This window comes from Pleurodeles waltl, unplaced genomic scaffold (assembly GCF_031143425.1).
Source record: "Pleurodeles waltl isolate 20211129_DDA unplaced genomic scaffold, aPleWal1.hap1.20221129 scaffold_183, whole genome shotgun sequence".
NCBI lineage: Eukaryota > Metazoa > Chordata > Amphibia > Caudata > Salamandridae > Pleurodeles > Pleurodeles waltl.
Window position 1 is genome coordinate 286,104 of NW_027149889.1, and position 27,049 is coordinate 313,152.

The 27,049-nt window shown below is 42.4% G+C and overlaps 6 non-coding genes across 6 annotated transcripts; all 6 read left to right on the top strand.

Annotated features, from left to right (window-relative positions):
* The first annotated feature begins 3,326 nt into the window (after nt 1-3,326).
* On the top strand, nt 3,327-3,408 carry TRNAL-AAG (transfer RNA leucine (anticodon AAG)). The gene has a single exon. It is a non-coding gene; the product is annotated as a tRNA-Leu (tRNA).
* Nucleotides 3,409-7,515: 4,107 nt separating this feature from the next.
* Nucleotides 7,516-7,597, top strand: TRNAL-AAG (transfer RNA leucine (anticodon AAG)). The gene has a single exon. It is a non-coding gene; the product is annotated as a tRNA-Leu (tRNA).
* A 4,107-nt stretch (nt 7,598-11,704) lies between these two features.
* TRNAL-AAG (transfer RNA leucine (anticodon AAG)) lies at nt 11,705-11,786 on the top strand. The gene has a single exon. It is a non-coding gene; the product is annotated as a tRNA-Leu (tRNA).
* Nucleotides 11,787-15,893: 4,107 nt separating this feature from the next.
* On the top strand, nt 15,894-15,975 carry TRNAL-AAG (transfer RNA leucine (anticodon AAG)). Its single transcript has one exon. It is a non-coding gene; the product is annotated as a tRNA-Leu (tRNA).
* A 4,107-nt stretch (nt 15,976-20,082) lies between these two features.
* On the top strand, nt 20,083-20,164 carry TRNAL-AAG (transfer RNA leucine (anticodon AAG)). The gene has a single exon. It is a non-coding gene; the product is annotated as a tRNA-Leu (tRNA).
* A 4,107-nt stretch (nt 20,165-24,271) lies between these two features.
* Nucleotides 24,272-24,353, top strand: TRNAL-AAG (transfer RNA leucine (anticodon AAG)). The gene has a single exon. It is a non-coding gene; the product is annotated as a tRNA-Leu (tRNA).
* The last annotated feature ends 2,696 nt before the right edge of the window (nt 24,354-27,049 follow it).

A 27,049-nucleotide genomic window follows, 5' to 3' on the forward strand; every position in this document is an offset into this window, starting at 1 on the left:
ACGTTGTGTTTTGGGGCACTTCCTGTCGCGGGCGCTAGGCCTACCCACACAAGTGAGGTAAAAAATGTTATCGGGAGACTTGGGGAAACATAGAATAGCAAAACAAGAGTTACTGCCCCTTGTCTTTATCTACATTTTTTCCTTCCAAATATAAGACAGTGTGTAAAAAAGACGTCTATTTGAGAAATGCCCTTTAATTCGCATGCTAGTGTGGGCACCCCAGAATTCAGAGATGTGCAAATAACCACTGCTCCTTCACTCCTTATCTTGTGCCCATTTTGGAAATAGAAAGGTTTTCTTGATACCTATTTTTCACTCTATATACTTCGGCAAATTAATTGCAGTATACCCGGTATAGAATGAAAACCCACTGCAAGGTGCAGCTCATTTATTTTCTCTGGATACCTAGGGTTCTTGATGAACCTACAAGCCCTATATATCCCCGCAACCAGAAGAGTCCAGCAGGCGTAATGGTATATTGCTTTCAAAAATCTGACATTGCAGAAAAAAGTTACAGAGTAAAACGTAGAGGAAAATGGCTGTTTTTTTCTTCTCAATTTCAATATTTTTTTTTTATTTCAGTTGTTATTTTCTGTAGGAAACACTTGTAAGATCTACACAAGTTACCCATTGCTGAATTCAGAATGTTGTCTTCTTTTCAAAAATGTTTAGGTTACTGGGACCCAGCATTGGTTTCACACCCATTTCTGTCACTGACTGGAAGGAGGCTAAAAGCACACAAAATCGTAAAAATGGGGTATGTCCCAGTAAAATGCCAAAATTGTGTTGAAAAATTGGGTTTTCTGATTCAAGTCTGCCTGTCCCTGAAAGCTGGGAAGCTGGTGATTTTATCAGTGCAAACCCTTTGTTGATGCCAATTTCAGGGACAAAAACCACAAGCCTTCTTCTCCAGCCCTTTTTTCCATTTTTTTCTTTTTTAAAACAAAATTTTTACTGTATTTTGGCTAATTTCTTGGTCTCCTTCAGGGGAACCCACAAAGTCTGGGTACCTCTAGAATCCCTAGGATGTTGGAAAAAAAGGACGCAAATTTGGCGTGGATAGCTTATGTGGACAAAAATCTATGAGGGCCTAAGCGCGCCCTGCCCCAAATAGCCAAAAAAATGCCTGGCACCTGAGGGGGAAAAGGCTGGCAGCGAAGGGGTTAAAATGCACTATTTTATTCCAATTTCTTCACTTAGCTTCAGATGAACTATTTTTCCCTCCCACCAACTCCTTTCAAAGTGCACCAGCCACCACTGCCTTGGGTGGGACAGATTGTTTTCGATTGCAGTATGGCAGATTGTTTTGGATTGCAGTGTGGTAGTTTGTTTTTGATTGGAGTGCAGCAGATTGCAGTGGGGTAGATTGTTTTGAATTGGAGTAGGGGAGATTGTTTTGAAGTGGAGTGGGGCAGATTGTTTTGGATCGAAGTGGGACAGATTGTTTTGGAGTGGTGCAGATTGTTTTTTATTATAGTGGGGCACATTGGAGTGAGACAGATTTGCTTGGGGTGGGTGGAGAGGATTGGAGTAGGATGAGTTAGAGTGGATTGGATTCGGGTGAGTGATTTGGACTGGAGTGAGGTGGATTAGTGTGGGTGAAGTGGTCTGGATGGGGTGGATTGTAGTGGGGAAGATTGGAGTGGGGTGGATTGAAGTGTACCGCAGGATTATGTGTTAAAGATTAATTTCAGAATTTACACATAATAAAGAAACACTGTTGATTTGCAATATTTTAAACGAGCTAATCGTCATCTTTTGAGAAGAGTGCCCACGAACAAAAGCAAAAGAAAACATGCGTGGAACGTGGGAAAAGACGATTTGGCAAAATAAAAGAAAGTTCGATTTAAATTTAAAACTTAACAGTTTTGGTTGTCCTGCTGGGCATGTTTTTGCCAGTCACAAGCCTTCTGTTTGCAGGGCACTAGAAGGTAAAAGGAAAAAATAGTACCTTGATCAGGTGGGGAGCAGCGGTCAGGCACTGATTAAGCTGAATCAATCAACGCTTGGTCGCTGCTCTACAGAGAGGAACGGAAATGATGCAAGACATGCCTTGATGAATTAGGAAACTGTAAAGAAGAGTGCCACATAAATAAAAAAATGGTGAGAGACATGCGGGCTCCAAGCCCTTTACTGAATGCTACAGAGTCTATCAAGCGAGACCCTAAAAAGGTCAGTTAGTTAAAATAAACAAACATTGTTACTTCTAAATATCAATATTCCAAGGACGCCTAGATGGTCGTCAAGCAAAAAGTTCCTAGTGCATGGAGGGGCTTATGGTAGTTCTGAAGAGAGGCAAAGGACTTGGTCAGAGGGTGGCCTTGTTGGTGTGGTAGGGAAGCAATACCTCAAACGTTATTACTGGGGTAGGGGAGCTTGCAATTCGGAGTAATGAAAATTATCACAAAGCAATCAAGTAATTCCACATCAAAATAACAAGCGTGCGGGCTGACAACCATGCTCTCAGCATCAACGAGCGCAGAGTGAAGTGAATTTTACCATCCTCTGTGCATTTTTATTGCGGGGCTCATTTACATTTGACTTGGCGCGCAGAACGAGTGAGAACCAGGTCAATAGAAACAAAAATCATCTATTTAAAAAGTTTAGTTTCACGTGGGCCTGTTGTCCTTACTTCTTTCAGAATAGCTTTTGAACCTCTGTCCTGTGTGTGTCTGTGACTGTCACGTGAAAGGCAGTCAGAGCATCCAGGTGGGCCCCATGTCACCTGGGGCACCGCCCACCAGTGCTGGAGTTTTAAACAGCACCCGGTTGCATTTTGGGACTTGTGCCTTTTCAATGTGAGCTCAAAGACGGGAGCCTGTGAAATTCTATTGGCTAAAAAATATTAACAGCGGAATGTGAATAGGCCACACAAGACATGACGTCACTGGAAAGCTAAACAGTATGTTGGGGAGACTGGGTGCGGCAATAGGGCTGATGTCATGAATACGTGCAACTCCTCAGTTATTTTTGAATGAACTGCTCATTCATTAGATCCCACCCAAAGAAATGAGCCCACCAGTATGAACACTTGTTTCATTAGAAAATGATGGAGTCACATTGCCTATGTAGAGCAGGTGCTTATACCTTGGTTGGAAGTCATTGCTCGGAGAGTGTTGTCTTTTAAGGTGATTGCACTAGGTCCGAGCAGGTGGGAGAAGACTTGTGCAGTGACTGAGTAAGAGAGATAACCTTCAATTACCACATCACCCTCCCGACATTGTAATCATGTCCATGAAATGGTTTATCAACTCGACTTTCCACACTCAGTGAGGAGGCTCAGGGTTGCGGTGCTCATCAAGTGCACAGACACACTGAGAGCAGCAGGTAGCGTGGCCGAGCGGTCTAAGGCGCTGGATTAAGGCTCCAGTCTCTTTGGAGGCGTGGGTTCAAATCCCACCGCTGCCAGAGATGGATTTTTACAGATCTTAATGACGCATCTCCCTTCTGACCCTTCAATTTGCATAAACAGTGACTCTACCAATAGGTCCCTAATTTTAAAACTCTTTTACAGTCTCCTTCTAAGTAAACTCCTAAACCGTGGACTCCAAGAAATCGGCTGATTGGCGCTGCTGTTGTTTTGCTTCATTCTGCTTAGATCACCTTCAAATGGAAGGTTTAACAAATCATTTGTTCTCCCCACGCGGTCACCCGCTCTTCTCTCTGCAAAATAAAATCGAACCTCTGTTAAATAAAGATTTAAAGTAAATTATCTATCTTCCCAAATAAAGTTGGTAAATGTGTTCTTCACAGTTATTTTAAAAATCAGGTTTAAAATAAACAACAGAAGTAGTCAGCAGGATTCAAACCCGTGCAGGGAACCCCCAAAGGATTTCAAGCCCATCACCTTAACCACTCGGCCATAACTACCAGCTCTCATTGAGCTCTACCGAAACTTTATATCACAACAAAATTGTGCAAAATGGCCGTGCAGACCTATATATGACTCCATTTAGTAGGATCTCTAACTGTGTGCAAAGGGCACATTGCTATGTTTCTGTCTAAGCTTTGCTTTAGGTCTGAGGTCTTAAGAACCAAAGCAGGCTCCACGCACACTTGCCTGCACAAAAAAACAAGCATTTGCAATGCGAAAGGTCTCACATTTGTGAGAGTTAGAGCTATTGGCGTTGCAAATGACAATGTCTTTTACCTAGGTTTTGGTTTTCTTCGGGAAAATTTGATGTGTCCACGTTGTGTTTTGGGGCACTTCCTGTCGCGGGCGCTAGGCCTACCCACACAAGTGAGGTAAAAAATGTTATCGGGAGACTTGGGGAAACATAGAATAGCAAAACAAGAGTTACTGCCCCTTGTCTTTATCTACATTTTTTCCTTCCAAATATAAGACAGTGTGTAAAAAAGACGTCTATTTGAGAAATGCCCTTTAATTCGCATGCTAGTGTGGGCACCCCAGAATTCAGAGATGTGCAAATAACCACTGCTCCTTCACTCCTTATCTTGTGCCCATTTTGGAAATAGAAAGGTTTTCTTGATACCTATTTTTCACTCTATATACTTCGGCAAATTAATTGCAGTATACCCGGTATAGAATGAAAACCCACTGCAAGGTGCAGCTCATTTATTTTCTCTGGATACCTAGGGTTCTTGATGAACCTACAAGCCCTATATATCCCCGCAACCAGAAGAGTCCAGCAGGCGTAATGGTATATTGCTTTCAAAAATCTGACATTGCAGAAAAAAGTTACAGAGTAAAACGTAGAGGAAAATGGCTGTTTTTTTCTTCTCAATTTCAATATTTTTTTTTTATTTCAGTTGTTATTTTCTGTAGGAAACACTTGTAAGATCTACACAAGTTACCCATTGCTGAATTCAGAATGTTGTCTTCTTTTCAAAAATGTTTAGGTTACTGGGACCCAGCATTGGTTTCACACCCATTTCTGTCACTGACTGGAAGGAGGCTAAAAGCACACAAAATCGTAAAAATGGGGTATGTCCCAGTAAAATGCCAAAATTGTGTTGAAAAATTGGGTTTTCTGATTCAAGTCTGCCTGTCCCTGAAAGCTGGGAAGCTGGTGATTTTAGCAGTGCAAACCCTTTGTTGATGCCAATTTCAGGGACAAAAACCACAAGCCTTCTTCTCCAGCCCTTTTTTCCATTTTTTTCTTTTTTAAAACAAAATTTTTACTGTATTTTGGCTAATTTCTTGGTCTCCTTCAGGGGAACCCACAAAGTCTGGGTACCTCTAGAATCCCTAGGATGTTGGAAAAAAAGGACGCAAATTTGGCGTGGATAGCTTATGTGGACAAAAATCTATGAGGGCCTAAGCGCGCCCTGCCCCAAATAGCCAAAAAAATGCCTGCCACCTGAGGGGGAAAAGGCTGGCAGCGAAGGGGTTAAAATGCACTATTTTATTCCAATTTCTTCACTTAGCTTCAGATGAACTATTTTTCCCTCCCACCAACTCCTTTCAAAGTGCACCAGCCACCACTGCCTTGGGTGGGACAGATTGTTTTCGATTGCAGTATGGCAGATTGTTTTGGATTGCAGTGTGGTAGTTTGTTTTTGATTGGAGTGCAGCAGATTGCAGTGGGGTAGATTGTTTTGAATTGGAGTAGGGGAGATTGTTTTGAAGTGGAGTGGGGCAGATTGTTTTGGATCGAAGTGGGACAGATTGTTTTGGAGTGGTGCAGATTGTTTTTTATTATAGTGGGGCACATTGGAGTGAGACAGATTTGCTTGGGGTGGGTGGAGAGGATTGGAGTAGGATGAGTTAGAGTGGATTGGATTCGGGTGAGTGATTTGGACTGGAGTGAGGTGGATTAGTGTGGGTGAAGTGGTCTGGATGGGGTGGATTGTAGTGGGGAAGATTGGAGTGGGGTGGATTGAAGTGTACCGCAGGATTATGTGTTAAAGATTAATTTCAGAATTTACACATAATAAAGAAACACTGTTGATTTGCAATATTTTAAACGAGCTAATCGTCATCTTTTGAGAAGAGTGCCCACGAACAAAAGCAAAAGAAAACATGCGTGGAACGTGGGAAAAGACGATTTGGCAAAATAAAAGAAAGTTCGATTTAAATTTAAAACTTAACAGTTTTGGTTGTCCTGCTGGGCATGTTTTTGCCAGTCACAAGCCTTCTGTTTGCAGGGCACTAGAAGGTAAAAGGAAAAAATAGTACCTTGATCAGGTGGGGAGCAGCGGTCAGGCACTGATTAAGCTGAATCAATCAACGCTTGGTCGCTGCTCTACAGAGAGGAACGGAAATGATGCAAGACATGCCTTGATGAATTAGGAAACTGTAAAGAAGAGTGCCACATAAATAAAAAAATGGTGAGAGACATGCGGGCTCCAAGCCCTTTACTGAATACTACAGAGTCTATCAAGCGAGACCCTAAAAAGGTCAGTTAGTTAAAATAAACAAACATTGTTACTTCTAAATATCAATATTCCAAGGACGCCTAGATGGTCGTCAAGCAAAAAGTTCCTAGTGCATGGAGGGGCTTATGGTAGTTCTGAAGAGAGGCAAAGGACTTGGTCAGAGGGTGGCCTTGTTGGTGTGGTAGGGAAGCAATACCTCAAACGTTATTACTGGGGTAGGGGAGCTTGCAATTCGGAGTAATTAAAATTATCACAAAGCAATCAAGTAATTCCACATCAAAATAACAAGCGTGCGGGCTGACAACCATGCTCTCAGCATCAACGAGCGCAGAGTGAAGTGAATTTTACCATCCTCTGTGCATTTTTATTGCGGGGCTCATTTACATTTGACTTGGCGCGCAGAACGAGTGAGAACCAGGTCAATAGAAACAAAAATCATCTATTTAAAAAGTTTAGTTTCACGTGGGCCTGTTGTGCTTACTTCTTTCAGAATAGCTTTTGAACCTCTGTCCTGTGTGTGTCTGTGACTGTCACGTGAAAAGGCAGTCAGGGCATCCAGGTGGACCCCATGTCACCTGGGGCACCGCCCACCAGTGCTGGAGTTTTAAACAGCACCCGGTTGCATTTTGGGACTTGTGCCTTTTCAATGTGAGCTCAAAGACGGGAGCCTGTGAAATTCTATTGGCTAAAAAATATTAACAGCGGAATGTGAATAGGCCACACAAGACATGACGTCACTGGAAAGCTAAACAGTATGTTGGGGAGACTGGGTGCGGCAATAGGGCTGATGTCATGAATACGTGCAACTCCTCAGTTATTTTTGAATGAACTGCTCATTCATTAGATCCCACCCTAAGAAATGAGCCCACCAGTATGAACACTTGTTTCATTAGAAAATGATGGAGTCACATTGCCTATGTAGAGCAGGTGCTTATACCTTGGTTGGAAGTCATTGCTCGGAGAGTGTTGTCTTTTAAGGTGATTGCACTAGGTCCGAGCAGGTGGGAGAAGACTTGTGCAGTGACTGAGTAAGAGAGATAACCTTCAATTACCACATCACCCTCCCGACATTGTAATCATGTCCATGAAATGGTTTATCAACTCGACTTTCCACACTCAGTGAGGAGGCTCAGGGTTGCGGTGCTCATCAAGTGCACAGACACACTGAGAGCAGCAGGTAGCGTGGCCGAGCGGTCTAAGGCGCTGGATTAAGGCTCCAGTCTCTTTGGAGGCGTGGGTTCAAATCCCACCGCTGCCAGAGATGGATTTTTACAGATCTTAATGACGCATCTCCCTTCTGACCCTTCAATTTGCATAAACAGTGACTCTACCAATAGGTCCCTAATTTTAAAACTCTTTTACAGTCTCCTTCTAAGTAAACTCCTAAACCGTGGACTCCAAGAAATCGGCTGATTGGCGCTGCTGTTGTTTTGCTTCATTCTGCTTAGATCACCTTCAAATGGAAGGTTTAACAAATCATTTGTTCTCCCCACGCGGTCACCCGCTCTTCTCTCTGCAAAATAAAATCGAACCTCTGTTAAATAAAGATTTAAAGTAAATTATCTATCTTCCCAAATAAAGTTGGTAAATGTGTTCTTCACAGTTATTTTAAAAATCAGGTTTAAAATAAACAACAGAGGTAGTCAGCAGGATTCAAACCCGTGCAGGGAACCCCCAAAGGATTTCAAGCCCATCACCTTAACCACTCGGCCATAACTACCAGCTCTCATTGAGCTCTACCGAAACTTTATATCACAACAAAAGTGTGCAAAATGGCCGTGCAGACCTATATATGACTCCATTTAGTAGGATCTCTAACTGTGTGCAAAGGGCACATTGCTATGTTTCTGTCTAAGCTTTGCTTTAGGTCTGAGGTCTTAAGAACCAAAGCAGGCTCCACGCACACTTGCCTGCACAAAAAAACAAGCATTTGCAATGCGAAAGGTCTCACATTTGTGAGAGTTAGAGCTATTGGCGTTGCAAATGACAATGTCTTTTACCTAGGTTTTGGTTTTCTTTGGGAAAATTTGATGTGTCCACGTTGTGTTTTGGGGCACTTCCTGTCGCGGGCGCTAGGCCTACCCACACAAGTGAGGTAAAAAATGTTATCGGGAGACTTGGGGAAACATAGAATAGCAAAACAAGAGTTACTGCCCCTTGTCTTTATCTACATTTTTTCCTTCCAAATATAAGACAGTGTGTAAAAAAGACGTCTATTTGAGAAATGCCCTTTAATTCGCATGCTAGTGTGGGCACCCCAGAATTCAGAGATGTGCAAATAACCACTGCTCCTTCACTCCTTATCTTGTGCCCATTTTGGAAATAGAAAGGTTTTCTTGATACCTATTTTTCACTCTATATACTTCGGCAAATTAATTGCAGTATACCCGGTATAGAATGAAAACCCACTGCAAGGTGCAGCTCATTTATTTTCTCTGGATACCTAGGGTTCTTGATGAACCTACAAGCCCTATATATCCCCGCAACCAGAAGAGTCCAGCAGGCGTAATGGTATATTGCTTTCAAAAATCTGACATTGCAGAAAAAAGTTACAGAGTAAAACGTAGAGGAAAATGGCTGTTTTTTTCTTCTCAATTTCAATATTTTTTTTTTATTTCAGTTGTTATTTTCTGTAGGAAACACTTGTAAGATCTACACAAGTTACCCATTGCTGAATTCAGAATGTTGTCTTCTTTTCAAAAATGTTTAGGTTACTGGGACCCAGCATTGGTTTCACACCCATTTCTGTCACTGACTGGAAGGAGGCTAAAAGCACACAAAATCGTAAAAATGGGGTATGTCCCAGTAAAATGCCAAAATTGTGTTGAAAAATTGGGTTTTCTGATTCAAGTCTGCCTGTCCCTGAAAGCTGGGAAGCTGGTGATTTTAGCAGTGCAAACCCTTTGTTGATGCCAATTTCAGGGACAAAAACCACAAGCCTTCTTCTCCAGCCCTTTTTTCCATTTTTTTCTTTTTTAAAACAAAATTTTTACTGTATTTTGGCTAATTTCTTGGTCTCCTTCAGGGGAACCCACAAAGTCTGGGTACCTCTAGAATCCCTAGGATGTTGGAAAAAAAGGACGCAAATTTGGCGTGGATAGCTTATGTGGACAAAAATCTATGAGGGCCTAAGCGCGCCCTGCCCCAAATAGCCAAAAAAATGCCTGGCACCTGAGGGGGAAAAGGCTGGCAGCGAAGGGGTTAAAATGCACTATTTTATTCCAATTTCTTCACTTAGCTTCAGATGAACTATTTTTCCCTCCCACCAACTCCTTTCAAAGTGCACCAGCCACCACTGCCTTGGGTGGGACAGATTGTTTTCGATTGCAGTATGGCAGATTGTTTTGGATTGCAGTGTGGTAGTTTGTTTTTGATTGGAGTGCAGCAGATTGCAGTGGGGTAGATTGTTTTGAATTGGAGTAGGGGAGATTGTTTTGAAGTGGAGTGGGGCAGATTGTTTTGGATCGAAGTGGGACAGATTGTTTTGGAGTGGTGCAGATTGTTTTTTATTATAGTGGGGCACATTGGAGTGAGACAGATTTGCTTGGGGTGGGTGGAGAGGATTGGAGTAGGATGAGTTAGAGTGGATTGGATTCGGGTGAGTGATTTGGACTGGAGTGAGGTGGATTAGTGTGGGTGAAGTGGTCTGGATGGGGTGGATTGTAGTGGGGAAGATTGGAGTGGGGTGGATTGAAGTGTACCGCAGGATTATGTGTTAAAGATTAATTTCAGAATTTACACATAATAAAGAAACACTGTTGATTTGCAATATTTTAAACAAGCTAATCGTCATCTTTTGAGAAGAGTGCCCACGAACAAAAGCAAAAGAAAACATGCGTGGAACGTGGGAAAAGACGATTTGGCAAAATAAAAGAAAGTTCGATTTAAATTTAAAACTTAACAGTTTTGTTTGTCCTGCTGGGCATGTTTTTGCCAGTCACAAGCCTTCTGTTTGCAGGGCACTAGAAGGTAAAAGGAAAAAATAGTACCTTGATCAGGTGGGGAGCAGCGGTCAGGCACTGATTAAGCTGAATCAATCAACGCTTGGTCGCTGCTCTACAGAGAGGAACGGAAATGATGCAAGACATGCCTTGATGAATTAGGAAACTGTAAAGAAGAGTGCCACATAAATAAAAAAATGGTGAGAGACATGCGGGCTCCAAGCCCTTTACTGAATACTACAGAGTCTATCAAGCGAGACCCTAAAAAGGCCAGTTAGTTAAAATAAACAAACATTGTTACTTCTAAATATCAATATTCCAAGGACGCCTAGATGGTCGTCAAGCAAAAAGTTCCTAGTGCATGGAGGGGCTTATGGTAGTTCTGAAGAGAGGCAAAGGACTTGGTCAGAGGGTGGCCTTGTTGGTGTGGTAGGGAAGCAATACCTCAAACATTATTACTGGGGTAGGGGAGCTTGCAATTCGGAGTAATTAAAATTATCACAAAGCAATCAAGTAATTCCACATCAAAATAACAAGCGTGCGGGCTGACAACCATGCTCTCAGCATCAACGAGCGCAGAGTGAAGTGAATTTTACCATCCTCTGTGCATTTTTATTGCGGGGCTCATTTACATTTGACTTGGCGCGCAGAACGAGTGAGAACCAGGTCAATAGAAACAAAAATCATCTGTTTAAAAAGTTTAGTTTCACGTGGGCCTGTTGTCCTTACTTCTTTCAGAATAGCTTTTGAACCTCTGTCCTGTGTGTGTCTGTGACTGTCACGTGAAAAGGCAGTCAGGGCATCCAGGTGGACCCCATGTCACCTGGGGCACCGCCCACCAGTGCTGGAGTTTTAAACAGCACCCGGTTGCATTTTGGGACTTGTGCCTTTTCAATGTGAGCTCAAAGACGGGAGCCTGTGAAATTCTATTGGCTAAAAAATATTAACAGCGGAATGTGAATAGGCCACACAAGACATGACGTCACTGGAAAGCTAAACAGTATGTTGGGGAGACTGGGTGCGGCAATAGGGCTGATGTCATGAATACGTGCAACTCCTCAGTTATTTTTGAATGAACTGCTCATTCATTAGATCCCACCCTAAGAAATGAGCCCACCAGTATGAACACTTGTTTCATTAGAAAATGATGGAGTCACATTGCCTATGTAGAGCAGGTGCTTATACCTTGGTTGGAAGTCATTGCTCGGAGAGTGTTGTCTTTTAAGGTGATTGCACTAGGTCCGAGCAGGTGGGAGAAGACTTGTGCAGTGACTGAGTAAGAGAGATAACCTTCAATTACCACATCACCCTCCCGACATTGTAATCATGTCCATGAAATGGTTTATCAACTCGACTTTCCACACTCAGTGAGGAGGCTCAGGGTTGCGGTGCTCATCAAGTGCACAGACACACTGAGAGCAGCAGGTAGCGTGGCCGAGCGGTCTAAGGCGCTGGATTAAGGCTCCAGTCTCTTTGGAGGCGTGGGTTCAAATCCCACCGCTGCCAGAGATGGATTTTTACAGATCTTAATGACGCATCTCCCTTCTGACCCTTCAATTTGCATAAACAGTGACTCTACCAATAGGTCCCTAATTTTAAAACTCTTTTACAGTCTCCTTCTAAGTAAACTCCTAAACCGTGGACTCCAAGAAATCGGCTGATTGGCGCTGCTGTTGTTTTGCTTCATTCTGCTTAGATCACCTTCAAATGGAAGGTTTAACAAATCATTTGTTCTCCCCACGCGGTCACCCGCTCTTCTCTCTGCAAAATAAAATCGAACCTCTGTTAAATAAAGATTTAAAGTAAATTATCTATCTTCCCAAATAAAGTTGGTAAATGTGTTCTTCACAGTTATTTTAAAAATCAGGTTTAAAATAAACAACAGAGGTAGTCAGCAGGATTCAAACCCGTGCAGGGAACCCCCAAAGGATTTCAAGCCCATCACCTTAACCACTCGGCCATAACTACCAGCTCTCATTGAGCTCTACCGAAACTTTATATCACAACAAAAGTGTGCAAAATGGCCGTGCAGACCTATATATGACTCCATTTAGTAGGATCTCTAACTGTGTGCAAAGGGCACATTGCTATGTTTCTGTCTAAGCTTTGCTTTAGGTCTGAGGTCTTAAGAACCAAAGCAGGCTCCACGCACACTTGCCTGCACAAAAAAACAAGCATTTGCAATGCGAAAGGTCTCACATTTGTGAGAGTTAGAGCTATTGGCGTTGCAAATGACAATGTCTTTTACCTAGGTTTTGGTTTTCTTTGGGAAAATTTGATGTGTCCACGTTGTGTTTTGGGGCACTTCCTGTCGCGGGCGCTAGGCCTACCCACACAAGTGAGGTAAAAAATGTTATCGGGAGACTTGGGGAAACATAGAATAGCAAAACAAGAGTTACTGCCCCTTGTCTTTATCTACATTTTTTCCTTCCAAATATAAGACAGTGTGTAAAAAAGACGTCTATTTGAGAAATGCCCTTTAATTCGCATGCTAGTGTGGGCACCCCAGAATTCAGAGATGTGCAAATAACCACTGCTCCTTCACTCCTTATCTTGTGCCCATTTTGGAAATAGAAAGGTTTTCTTGATACCTATTTTTCACTCTATATACTTCGGCAAATTAATTGCAGTATACCCGGTATAGAATGAAAACCCACTGCAAGGTGCAGCTCATTTATTTTCTCTGGATACCTAGGGTTCTTGATGAACCTACAAGCCCTATATATCCCCGCAACCAGAAGAGTCCAGCAGGCGTAATGGTATATTGCTTTCAAAAATCTGACATTGCAGAAAAAAGTTACAGAGTAAAACGTAGAGGAAAATGGCTGTTTTTTTCTTCTCAATTTCAATATTTTTTTTTTATTTCAGTTGTTATTTTCTGTAGGAAACACTTGTAAGATCTACACAAGTTACCCATTGCTGAATTCAGAATGTTGTCTTCTTTTCAAAAATGTTTAGGTTACTGGGACCCAGCATTGGTTTCACACCCATTTCTGTCACTGACTGGAAGGAGGCTAAAAGCACACAAAATCGTAAAAATGGGGTATGTCCCAGTAAAATGCCAAAATTGTGTTGAAAAATTGGGTTTTCTGATTCAAGTCTGCCTGTCCCTGAAAGCTGGGAAGCTGGTGATTTTAGCAGTGCAAACCCTTTGTTGATGCCAATTTCAGGGACAAAAACCACAAGCCTTCTTCTCCAGCCCTTTTTTCCATTTTTTTCTTTTTTAAAACAAAATTTTTACTGTATTTTGGCTAATTTCTTGGTCTCCTTCAGGGGAACCCACAAAGTCTGGGTACCTCTAGAATCCCTAGGATGTTGGAAAAAAAGGACGCAAATTTGGCGTGGATAGCTTATGTGGACAAAAATCTATGAGGGCCTAAGCGCGCCCTGCCCCAAATAGCCAAAAAAATGCCTGGCACCTGAGGGGGAAAAGGCTGGCAGCGAAGGGGTTAAAATGCACTATTTTATTCCAATTTCTTCACTTAGCTTCAGATGAACTATTTTTCCCTCCCACCAACTCCTTTCAAAGTGCACCAGCCACCACTGCCTTGGGTGGGACAGATTGTTTTCGATTGCAGTATGGCAGATTGTTTTGGATTGCAGTGTGGTAGTTTGTTTTTGATTGGAGTGCAGCAGATTGCAGTGGGGTAGATTGTTTTGAATTGGAGTAGGGGAGATTGTTTTGAAGTGGAGTGGGGCAGATTGTTTTGGATCGAAGTGGGACAGATTGTTTTGGAGTGGTGCAGATTGTTTTTTATTATAGTGGGGCACATTGGAGTGAGACAGATTTGCTTGGGGTGGGTGGAGAGGATTGGAGTAGGATGAGTTAGAGTGGATTGGATTCGGGTGAGTGATTTGGACTGGAGTGAGGTGGATTAGTGTGGGTGAAGTGGTCTGGATGGGGTGGATTGTAGTGGGGAAGATTGGAGTGGGGTGGATTGAAGTGTACCGCAGGATTATGTGTTAAAGATTAATTTCAGAATTTACACATAATAAAGAAACACTGTTGATTTGCAATATTTTAAACAAGCTAATCGTCATCTTTTGAGAAGAGTGCCCACGAACAAAAGCAAAAGAAAACATGCGTGGAACGTGGGAAAAGACGATTTGGCAAAATAAAAGAAAGTTCGATTTAAATTTAAAACTTAACAGTTTTGTTTGTCCTGCTGGGCATGTTTTTGCCAGTCACAAGCCTTCTGTTTGCAGGGCACTAGAAGGTAAAAGGAAAAAATAGTACCTTGATCAGGTGGGGAGCAGCGGTCAGGCACTGATTAAGCTGAATCAATCAACGCTTGGTCGCTGCTCTACAGAGAGGAACGGAAATGATGCAAGACATGCCTTGATGAATTAGGAAACTGTAAAGAAGAGTGCCACATAAATAAAAAAATGGTGAGAGACATGCGGGCTCCAAGCCCTTTACTGAATACTACAGAGTCTATCAAGCGAGACCCTAAAAAGGCCAGTTAGTTAAAATAAACAAACATTGTTACTTCTAAATATCAATATTCCAAGGACGCCTAGATGGTCGTCAAGCAAAAAGTTCCTAGTGCATGGAGGGGCTTATGGTAGTTCTGAAGAGAGGCAAAGGACTTGGTCAGAGGGTGGCCTTGTTGGTGTGGTAGGGAAGCAATACCTCAAACATTATTACTGGGGTAGGGGAGCTTGCAATTCGGAGTAATTAAAATTATCACAAAGCAATCAAGTAATTCCACATCAAAATAACAAGCGTGCGGGCTGACAACCATGCTCTCAGCATCAACGAGCGCAGAGTGAAGTGAATTTTACCATCCTCTGTGCATTTTTATTGCGGGGCTCATTTACATTTGACTTGGCGCGCAGAACGAGTGAGAACCAGGTCAATAGAAACAAAAATCATCTGTTTAAAAAGTTTAGTTTCACGTGGGCCTGTTGTCCTTACTTCTTTCAGAATAGCTTTTGAACCTCTGTCCTGTGTGTGTCTGTGACTGTCACGTGAAAAGGCAGTCAGGGCATCCAGGTGGACCCCATGTCACCTGGGGCACCGCCCACCAGTGCTGGAGTTTTAAACAGCACCCGGTTGCATTTTGGGACTTGTGCCTTTTCAATGTGAGCTCAAAGACGGGAGCCTGTGAAATTCTATTGGCTAAAAAATATTAACAGCGGAATGTGAATAGGCCACACAAGACATGACGTCACTGGAAAGCTAAACAGTATGTTGGGGAGACTGGGTGCGGCAATAGGGCTGATGTCATGAATACGTGCAACTCCTCAGTTATTTTTGAATGAACTGCTCATTCATTAGATCCCACCCAAAGAAATGAGCCCACCAGTATGAACACTTGTTTCATTAGAAAATGATGGAGTCACATTGCCTATGTAGAGCAGGTGCTTATACCTTGGTTGGAAGTCATTGCTCGGAGAGTGTTGTCTTTTAAGGTGATTGCACTAGGTCCGAGCAGGTGGGAGAAGACTTGTGCAGTGACTGAGTAAGAGAGATAACCTTCAATTACCACATCACCCTCCCGACATTGTAATCATGTCCATGAAATGGTTTATCAACTCGACTTTCCACACTAAGTGAGGAGACTCAGGGTTACGGTGCTCATGAAGTGCACAGACACACTGAGAGCAACAGGTAGCGTGGCCGAGCGGTCTAAGGCGCTGGATTAAGGCTCCAGTCTCTTTGGAGGCGTGGGTTCAAATCCCACCGCTGCCAGAGATGGATTTTTACAGATCTTAATGACGCATCTCCCTTCTGACCCTTCAATTTGCATAAACAGTGACTCTACCAATAGGTCCCTAATTTTAAAACTCTTTTACAGTCTCCTTCTAAGTAAACTCCTAAACCGTGGACTCCAAGAAATCGGCTGATTGGCGCTGCTGTTGTTTTGCTTCATTCTGCTTAGATCACCTTCAAATGGAAGGTTTAACAAATCATTTGTTCTCCCCACGCGGTCACCCGCTCTTCTCTCTGCAAAATAAAATCGAACCTCTGTTAAATAAAGATTTAAAGTAAATTATCTATCTTCCCAAATAAAGTTGGTAAATGTGTTCTTCACAGTTATTTTAAAAATCAGGTTTAAAATAAACAACAGAGGTAGTCAGCAGGATTCAAACCCGTGCAGGGAACCCCCAAAGGATTTCAAGCCCATCACCTTAACCACTCGGCCATAACTACCAGCTCTCATTGAGCTCTACCGAAACTTTATATCACAACAAAATTGTGCAAAATGGCCGTGCAGACCTATATATGACTCCATTTAGTAGGATCTCTAACTGTGTGCAAAGGGCACATTGCTATGTTTCTGTCTAAGCTTTGCTTTAGGTCTGAGGTCTTAAGAACCAAAGCAGGCTCCACGCACACTTGCCTGCACAAAAAAACAAGCATTTGCAATGCGAAAGGTCTCACATTTGTGAGAGTTAGAGCTATTGGCGTTGCAAATGACAATGTCTTTTACCTAGGTTTTGGTTTTCTTCGGGAAAATTTGATGTGTCCACGTTGTGTTTTGGGGCACTTCCTGTCGCGGGCGCTAGGCCTACCCACACAAGTGAGGTAAAAAATGTTATCGGGAGACTTGGGGAAACATAGAATAGCAAAACAAGAGTTACTGCCCCTTGTCTTTATCTAAATTTTTTCCTTCCAAATATAAGACAGTGTGTAAAAAAGACGTCTATTTGAGAAATGCCCTTTAATTCGCATGCTAGTGTGGGCACCCCAGAATTCAGAGATGTGCAAATAACCACTGCTCCTTCACTCCTTATCTTGTGCCCATTTTGGAAATAGAAAGGTTTTCTTGATACCTATTTTTCACTCTATATACTTCGGCAAATTAATTGCAGTATACCCGGTATAGAATGAAAACCCACTGCAAGGTGCAGCTCATTTATTTTCTCTGGATACCTAGGGTTCTTGATGAACCTACAAGCCCTATATATCCCCGCAACCAGAAGAGTCCAGCAGGCGTAATGGTATATTGCTTTCAAAAATCTGACATTGCAGAAAAAAGTTACAGAGTAAAACGTAGAGGAAAATGGCTGTTTTTTTCTTCTCAATTTCAATATTTTTTTTTTATTTCAGTTGTTATTTTCTGTAGGAAACACTTGTAAGATCTACACAAGTTACCCATTGCTGAATTCAGAATGTTGTCTTCTTTTCAAAAATGTTTAGGTTACTGGGACCCAGCATTGGTTTCACACCCATTTCTGTCACTGACTGGAAGGAGGCTAAAAGCACACAAAATCGTAAAAATGGGGTATGTCCCAGTAAAATGCCAAAATTGTGTTGAAAAATTGGGTTTTCTGATTCAAGTCTGCCTGTCCCTGAAAGCTGGGAAGCTGGTGATTTTAGCAGTGCAAACCCTTTGTTGATGCCAATTTCAGGGACAAAAACCACAAGCCTTCTTCTCCAGCCCTTTTTTCCATTTTTTTCTTTTTTAAAACAAAATTTTTACTGTATTTTGGCTAATTTCTTGGTCTCCTTCAGGGGAACCCACAAAGTCTGGGTACCTCTAGAATCCCTAGGATGTTGGAAAAAAAGGACGCAAATTTGGCGTGGATAGCTTATGTGGACAAAAATCTATGAGGGCCTAAGCGCGCCCTGCCCCAAATAGCCAAAAAAATGCCTGGCACCTGAGGGGGAAAAGGCTGGCAGCGAAGGGGTTAAAATGCACTATTTTATTCCAATTTCTTCACTTAGCTTCAGATGAACTATTTTTCCCTCCCACCAACTCCTTTCAAAGTGCACCAGCCACCACTGCCTTGGGTGGGACAGATTGTTTTCGATTGCAGTATGGCAGATTGTTTTGGATTGCAGTGTGGTAGTTTGTTTTTGATTGGAGTGCAGCAGATTGCAGTGGGGTAGATTGTTTTGAATTGGAGTAGGGGAGATTGTTTTGAAGTGGAGTGGGGCAGATTGTTTTGGATCGAAGTGGGACAGATTGTTTTGGAGTGGTGCAGATTGTTTTTTATTATAGTGGGGCACATTGGAGTGAGACAGATTTGCTTGGGGTGGGTGGAGAGGATTGGAGTAGGATGAGTTAGAGTGGATTGGATTCGGGTGAGTGATTTGGACTGGAGTGAGGTGGATTAGTGTGGGTGAAGTGGTCTGGATGGGGTGGATTGTAGTGGGGAAGATTGGAGTGGGGTGGATTGAAGTGTACCGCAGGATTATGTGTTAAAGATTAATTTCAGAATTTACACATAATAAAGAAACACTGTTGATTTGCAATATTTTAAACGAGCTAATCGTCATCTTTTGAGAAGAGTGCCCACGAACAAAAGCAAAAGAAAACATGCGTGGAACGTGGGAAAAGACGATTTGGCAAAATAAAAGAAAGTTCGATTTAAATTTAAAACTTAACAGTTTTGGTTGTCCTGCTGGGCATGTTTTTGCCAGTCACAAGCCTTCTGTTTGCAGGGCACTAGAAGGTAAAAGGAAAAAATAGTACCTTGATCAGGTGGGGAGCAGCGGTCAGGCACTGATTAAGCTGAATCAATCAACGCTTGGTCGCTGCTCTACAGAGAGGAACGGAAATGATGCAAGACATGCCTTGATGAATTAGGAAACTGTAAAGAAGAGTGCCACATAAATAAAAAAATGGTGAGAGACATGCGGGCTCCAAGCCCTTTACTGAATACTACAGAGTCTATCAAGCGAGACCCTAAAAAGGTCAGTTAGTTAAAATAAACAAACATTGTTACTTCTAAATATCAATATTCCAAGGACGCCTAGATGGTCGTCAAGCAAAAAGTTCCTAGTGCATGGAGGGGCTTATGGTAGTTCTGAAGAGAGGCAAAGGACTTGGTCAGAGGGTGGCCTTGTTGGTGTGGTAGGGAAGCAATACCTCAAACGTTATTACTGGGGTAGGGGAGCTTGCAATTCGGAGTAATTAAAATTATCACAAAGCAATCAAGTAATTCCACATCAAAATAACAAGCGTGCGGGCTGACAACCATGCTCTCAGCATCAACGAGCGCAGAGTGAAGTGAATTTTACCATCCTCTGTGCATTTTTATTGCGGGGCTCATTTACATTTGACTTGGCGCGCAGAACGAGTGAGAACCAGGTCAATAGAAACAAAAATCATCTATTTAAAAAGTTTAGTTTCACGTGGGCCTGTTGTGCTTACTTCTTTCAGAATAGCTTTTGAACCTCTGTCCTGTGTGTGTCTGTGACTGTCACGTGAAAAGGCAGTCAGGGCATCCAGGTGGACCCCATGTCACCTGGGGCACCGCCCACCAGTGCTGGAGTTTTAAACAGCACCCGGTTGCATTTTGGGACTTGTGCCTTTTCAATGTGAGCTCAAAGACGGGAGCCTGTGAAATTCTATTGGCTAAAAAATATTAACAGCGGAATGTGAATAGGCCACACAAGACATGACGTCACTGGAAAGCTAAACAGTATGTTGGGGAGACTGGGTGCGGCAATAGGGCTGATGTCATGAATACGTGCAACTCCTCAGTTATTTTTGAATGAACTGCTCATTCATTAGATCCCACCCTAAGAAATGAGCCCACCAGTATGAACACTTGTTTCATTAGAAAATGATGGAGTCACATTGCCTATGTAGAGCAGGTGCTTATACCTTGGTTGGAAGTCATTGCTCGGAGAGTGTTGTCTTTTAAGGTGATTGCACTAGGTCCGAGCAGGTGGGAGAAGACTTGTGCAGTGACTGAGTAAGAGAGATAACCTTCAATTACCACATCACCCTCCCGACATTGTAATCATGTCCATGAAATGGTTTATCAACTCGACTTTCCACACTAAGTGAGGAGACTCAGGGTTACGGTGCTCATGAAGTGCACAGACACACTGAGAGCAACAGGTAGCGTGGCCGAGCGGTCTAAGGCGCTGGATTAAGGCTCCAGTCTCTTTGGAGGCGTGGGTTCAAATCCCACCGCTGCCAGAGATGGATTTTTACAGATCTTAATGACGCATCTCCCTTCTGACCCTTCAATTTGCATAAACAGTGACTCTACCAATAGGTCCCTAATTTTAAAACTCTTTTACAGTCTCCTTCTAAGTAAACTCCTAAACCGTGGACTCCAAGAAATCGGCTGATTGGCGCTGCTGTTGTTTTGCTTCATTCTGCTTAGATCACCTTCAAATGGAAGGTTTAACAAATAATTTGTTCTCCCCACGCGGTCACCCGCTCTTCTCTCTGCAAAATAAAATCGAACCTCTGTTAAATAAAGATTTAAAGTAAATTATCTATCTTCCCAAATAAAGTTGGTAAATGTGTTCTTCACAGTTATTTTAAAAATCAGGTTTAAAATAAACAACAGAGGTAGTCAGCAGGATTCAAACCCGTGCAGGGAACCCCCAAAGGATTTCAAGCCCATCACCTTAACCACTCGGCCATAACTACCAGCTCTCATTGAGCTCTACCGAAACTTTATATCACAACAAAATTGTGCAAAATGGCCGTGCAGACCTATATATGACTCCATTTAGTAGGATCTCTAACTGTGTGCAAAGGGCACATTGCTATGTTTCTGTCTAAGCTTTGCTTTAGGTCTGAGGTCTTAAGAACCAAAGCAGGCTCCACGCACACTTGCCTGCACAAAAAAACAAGCATTTGCAATGCGAAAGGTCTCACATTTGTGAGAGTTAGAGCTATTGGCGTTGCAAATGACAATGTCTTTTACCTAGGTTTTGGTTTTCTTCGGGAAAATTTGATGTGTCCACGTTGTGTTTTGGGGCACTTCCTGTCGCGGGCGCTAGGCCTACCCACACAAGTGAGGTAAAAAATGTTATCGGGAGACTTGGGGAAACATAGAATAGCAAAACAAGAGTTACTGCCCCTTGTCTTTATCTACATTTTTTCCTTCCAAATATAAGACAGTGTGTAAAAAAGACGTCTATTTGAGAAATGCCCTTTAATTCGCATGCTAGTGTGGGCACCCCAGAATTCAGAGATGTGCAAATAACCACTGCTCCTTCACTCCTTATCTTGTGCCCATTTTGGAAATAGAAAGGTTTTCTTGATACCTATTTTTCACTCTATATACTTCGGCAAATTAATTGCAGTATACCCGGTATAGAATGAAAACCCACTGCAAGGTGCAGCTCATTTATTTTCTCTGGATACCTAGGGTTCTTGATGAACCTACAAGCCCTATATATCCCCGCAACCAGAAGAGTCCAGCAGGCGTAATGGTATATTGCTTTCAAAAATCTGACATTGCAGAAAAAAGTTACAGAGTAAAACGTAGAGGAAAATGGCTGTTTTTTTCTTCTCAATTTCAATATTTTTTTTTTATTTCAGTTGTTATTTTCTGTAGGAAACACTTGTAAGATCTACACAAGTTACCCATTGCTGAATTCAGAATGTTGTCTTCTTTTCAAAAATGTTTAGGTTACTGGGACCCAGCATTGGTTTCACACCCATTTCTGTCACTGACTGGAAGGAGGCTAAAAGCACACAAAATCGTAAAAATGGGGTATGTCCCAGTAAAATGCCAAAATTGTGTTGAAAAATTGGGTTTTCTGATTCAAGACTGCCTGTCCCTGAAAGCTGGGAAGCTGGTGATTTTAGCAGTGCAAACCCTTTGTTGATGCCAATTTCAGGGACAAAAACCACAAGCCTTCTTCTCCAGCCCTTTTTTCCATTTTTTTCTTTTTTAAAACAACATTTTTACTGTATTTTGGCTAATTTCTTGGTCTCCTTCAGGGGAACCCACAAAGTCTGGGTACCTCTAGAATCCCTAGGATGTTGGAAAAAAAGGACGCAAATTTGGCGTGGATAGCTTATGTGGACAAAAATCTATGAGGGCCTAAGCGCGCCCTGCCCCAAATAGCCAAAAAAATGCCTGCCACCTGAGGGGGAAAAGGCTGGCAGCGAAGGGGTTAAAATGCACTATTTTATTCCAATTTCTTCACTTAGCTTCAGATGAACTATTTTTCCCTCCCACCAACTCCTTTCAAAGTGCACCAGCCACCACTGCCTTGGGTGGGACAGATTGTTTTCGATTGCAGTATGGCAGATTGTTTTGGATTGCAGTGTGGTAGTTTGTTTTTGATTGGAGTGCAGCAGATTGCAGTGGGGTAGATTGTTTTGAATTGGAGTAGGGGAGATTGTTTTGAAGTGGAGTGGGGCAGATTGTTTTGGATCGAAGTGGGACAGATTGTTTTGGAGTGGTGCAGATTGTTTTTTATTATAGTGGGGCACATTGGAGTGAGACAGATTTGCTTGGGGTGGGTGGAGAGGATTGGAGTAGGATGAGTTAGAGTGGATTGGATTCGGGTGAGTGATTTGGACTGGAGTGAGGTGGATTAGTGTGGGTGAAGTGGTCTGGATGGGGTGGATTGTAGTGGGGAAGATTGGAGTGGGGTGGATTGAAGTGTACCGCAGGATTATGTGTTAAAGATTAATTTCAGAATTTACACATAATAAAGAAACACTGTTGATTTGCAATATTTTAAACGAGCTAATCGTCATCTTTTGAGAAGAGTGCCCACGAACAAAAGCAAAAGAAAACATGCGTGGAACGTGGGAAAAGACGATTTGGCAAAATAAAAGAAAGTTCGATTTAAATTTAAAACTTAACAGTTTTGGTTGTCCTGCTGGGCATGTTTTTGCCAGTCACAAGCCTTCTGTTTGCAGGGCACTAGAAGGTAAAAGGAAAAAATAGTACCTTGATCAGGTGGGGAGCAGCGGTCAGGCACTGATTAAGCTGAATCAATCAACGCTTGGTCGCTGCTCTACAGAGAGGAACGGAAATGATGCAAGACATGCCTTGATGAATTAGGAAACTGTAAAGAAGAGTGCCACATAAATAAAAAAATGGTGAGAGACATGCGGGCTCCAAGCCCTTTACTGAATACTACAGAGTCTATCAAGCGAGACCCTAAAAAGGTCAGTTAGTTAAAATAAACAAACATTGTTACTTCTAAATATCAATATTCCAAGGACGCCTAGATGGTCGTCAAGCAAAAAGTTCCTAGTGCATGGAGGGGCTTATGGTAGTTCTGAAGAGAGGCAAAGGACTTGGTCAGAGGGTGGCCTTGTTGGTGTGGTAGGGAAGCAATACCTCAAACGTTATTACTGGGGTAGGGGAGCTTGCAATTCGGAGTAATTAAAATTATCACAAAGCAATCAAGTAATTCCACATCAAAATAACAAGCGTGCGGGCTGACAACCATGCTCTCAGCATCAACGAGCGCAGAGTGAAGTGAATTTTACCATCCTCTGTGCATTTTTATTGCGGGGCTCATTTACATTTGACTTGGCGCGCAGAACGAGTGAGAACCAGGTCAATAGAAACAAAAATCATCTATTTAAAAAGTTTAGTTTCACGTGGGCCTGTTGTGCTTACTTCTTTCAGAATAGCTTTTGAACCTCTGTCCTGTGTGTGTCTGTGACTGTCACGTGAAAAGGCAGTCAGGGCATCCAGGTGGACCCCATGTCTCCTGGGGCACCGCCCACCAGTGCTGGAGTTTTAAACAGCACCCGGTTGCATTTTGGGACTTGTGCCTTTTCAATGTGAGCTCAAAGACGGGAGCCTGTGAAATTCTATTGGCTAAAAAATATTAACAGCGGAATGTGAATAGGCCACACAAGACATGACGTCACTGGAAAGCTAAACAGTATGTTGGGGAGACTGGGTGCGGCAATAGGGCTGATGTCATGAATACGTGCAACTCCTCAGTTATTTTTGAATGAACTGCTCATTCATTAGATCCCACCCTAAGAAATGAGCCCACCAGTATGAACACTTGTTTCATTAGAAAATGATGGAGTCACATTGCCTATGTAGAGCAGGTGCTTATACCTTGGTTGGAAGTCATTGCTCGGAGAGTGTTGTCTTTTAAGGTGATTGCACTAGGTCCGAGCAGGTGGGAGAAGACTTGTGCAGTGACTGAGTAAGAGAGATAACCTTCAATTACCACATCACCCTCCCGACATTGTAATCATGTCCATGAAATGGTTTATCAACTCGACTTTCCACACTAAGTGAGGAGACTCAGGGTTACGGTGCTCATGAAGTGCACAGACACACTGAGAGCAACAGGTAGCGTGGCCGAGCGGTCTAAGGCGCTGGATTAAGGCTCCAGTCTCTTTGGAGGCGTGGGTTCAAATCCCACCGCTGCCAGAGATGGATTTTTACAGATCTTAATGACGCATCTCCCTTCTGACCCTTCAATTTGCATAAACAGTGACTCTACCAATAGGTCCCTAATTTTAAAACTCTTTTACAGTCTCCTTCTAAGTAAACTCCTAAACCGTGGACTCCAAGAAATCGGCTGATTGGCGCTGCTGTTGTTTTGCTTCATTCTGCTTAGATCACCTTCAAATGGAAGGTTTAACAAATAATTTGTTCTCCCCACGCGGTCACCCGCTCTTCTCTCTGCAAAATAAAATCGAACCTCTGTTAAATAAAGATTTAAAGTAAATTATCTATCTTCCCAAATAAAGTTGGTAAATGTGTTCTTCACAGTTATTTTAAAAATCAGGTTTAAAATAAACAACAGAGGTAGTCAGCAGGATTCAAACCCGTGCAGGGAACCCCCAAAGGATTTCAAGCCCATCACCTTAACCACTCGGCCATAACTACCAGCACTCATTGAGCTATACCGAAACTTTATATCACAACAAAATTGTGCAAAATGGCCGTGCAGACCTATATATGACTCCGTTTAGTAGGATCTCTAACTGTGTGCAAAGGGCACATTGCTATGTTTCTGTCTAAGCTTTGCTTTAGGTCTGAGGTCTTAAGAACCAAAGCAGGCTCCACGCACACTTGCCTGCACAAAAAAACAAGCATTTGCAATGCGAAAGGTCTCACATTTGTGAGAGTTAGAGCTATTGGCGTTGCAAATGACAATGTCTTTTACCTAGGTTTTGGTTTTCTTTGGGAAAATTTGATGTGTCCACGTTGTGTTTTGGGACACTTCCTGTCGCGGGCGCTAGGCCTACCCACACAAGTGAGGTAAAAAATGTTATCGGGAGACTTGGGGAAACATAGAATAGCAAAACAAGAGTTACTGCCCCTTGTCTTTATCTACATTTTTTCCTTCCAAATATAAGACAGTGTGTAAAAAAGACGTCTATTTGAGAAATGCCCTTTAATTCGCATGCTAGTGTGGGCACCCCAGAATTCAGAGATGTGCAAATAACCACTGCTCCTTCACTCCTTATCTTGTGCCCATTTTGGAAATAGAAAGGTTTTCTTGATACCTATTTTTCACTCTATATACTTCGGCAAATTAATTGCAGTATACCCGGTATAGAATGAAAACCCACTGCAAGGTGCAGCTCATTTATTTTCTCTGGATACCTAGGGTTCTTGATGAACCTACAAGCCCTATATATCCCCGCAACCAGAAGAGTCCAGCAGGCGTAATGGTATATTGCTTTCAAAAATCTGACATTGCAGAAAAAAGTTACAGAGTAAAACGTAGAGGAAAATGGCTGTTTTTTTCTTCTCAATTTCAATATTTTTTTTTTTATTTCAGTTGTTATTTTCTGTAGGAAACACTTGTAAGATCTACACAAGTTACCCATTGCTGAATTCAGAATGTTGTCTTCTTTTCAAAAATGTTTAGGTTACTGGGACCCAGCATTGGTTTCACACCCATTTCTGTCACTGACTGGAAGGAGGCTAAAAGCACACAAAATCGTAAAAATGGGGTATGTCCCAGTAAAATGCCAAAATTGTGTTGAAAAATTGGGTTTTCTGATTCAAGTCTGCCTGTCCCTGAAAGCTGGGAAGCTGGTGATTTTAGCAGTGCAAACCCTTTGTTGATGCCAATTTCAGGGACAAAAACCACAAGCCTTCTTCTCCAGCCCTTTTTTCCATTTTTTTCTTTTTTAAAACAAAATTTTTACTGTATTTTGGCTAATTTCTTGGTCTCCTTCAGGGGAACCCACAAAGTCTGGGTACCTCTAGAATCCCTAGGATGTTGGAAAAAAAGGACGCAAATTTGGCGTGGATAGCTTATGTGGACAAAAATCTATGAGGGCCTAAGCGCGCCCTGCCCCAAATAGCCAAAAAAATGCCTGGCACCTGAGGGGGAAAAGGCTGGCAGCGAAGGGGTTAAAATGCACTATTTTATTCCAATTTCTTCACTTAGCTTCAGATGAACTATTTTTCCCTCCCACCAACTCCTTTCAAAGTGCACCAGCCACCACTGCCTTGGGTGGGACAGATTGTTTTCGATTGCAGTATGGCAGATTGTTTTGGATTGCAGTGTGGTAGTTTGTTTTTGATTGGAGTGCAGCAGATTGCAGTGGGGTAGATTGTTTTGAATTGGAGTAGGGGAGATTGTTTTGAAGTGGAGTCGGGCAGATTGTTTTGGATCGAAGTGGGACAGATTGTTTTGGAGTGGTGCAGATTGTTTTTTATTATAGTGGGGCACATTGGAGTGAGACAGATTTGCTTGGGGTGGGTGGAGAGGATTGGAGTAGGATGAGTTAGAGTGGATTGGATTCGGGTGAGTGATTTGGACTGGAGTGAGGTGGATTAGTGTGGGTGAAGTGGTCTGGATGGGGTGGATTGTAGTGGGGAAGATTGGAGTGGGGTGGATTGAAGTGTACCGCAGGATTATGTGTTAAAGATTAATTTCAGAATTTACACATAATAAAGAAACACTGTTGATTTGCAATATTTTAAACGAGCTAATCGTCATCTTTTGAGAAGAGTGCCCACGAACAAAAGCAAAAGAAAACATGCGTGGAACGTGGGAAAAGACGATTTGGCAAAATAAAAGAAAGTTCGATTTAAATTTAAAACTTAACAGTTTTGGTTGTCCTGCTGGGCATGTTTTTGCCAGTCACAAGCCTTCTGTT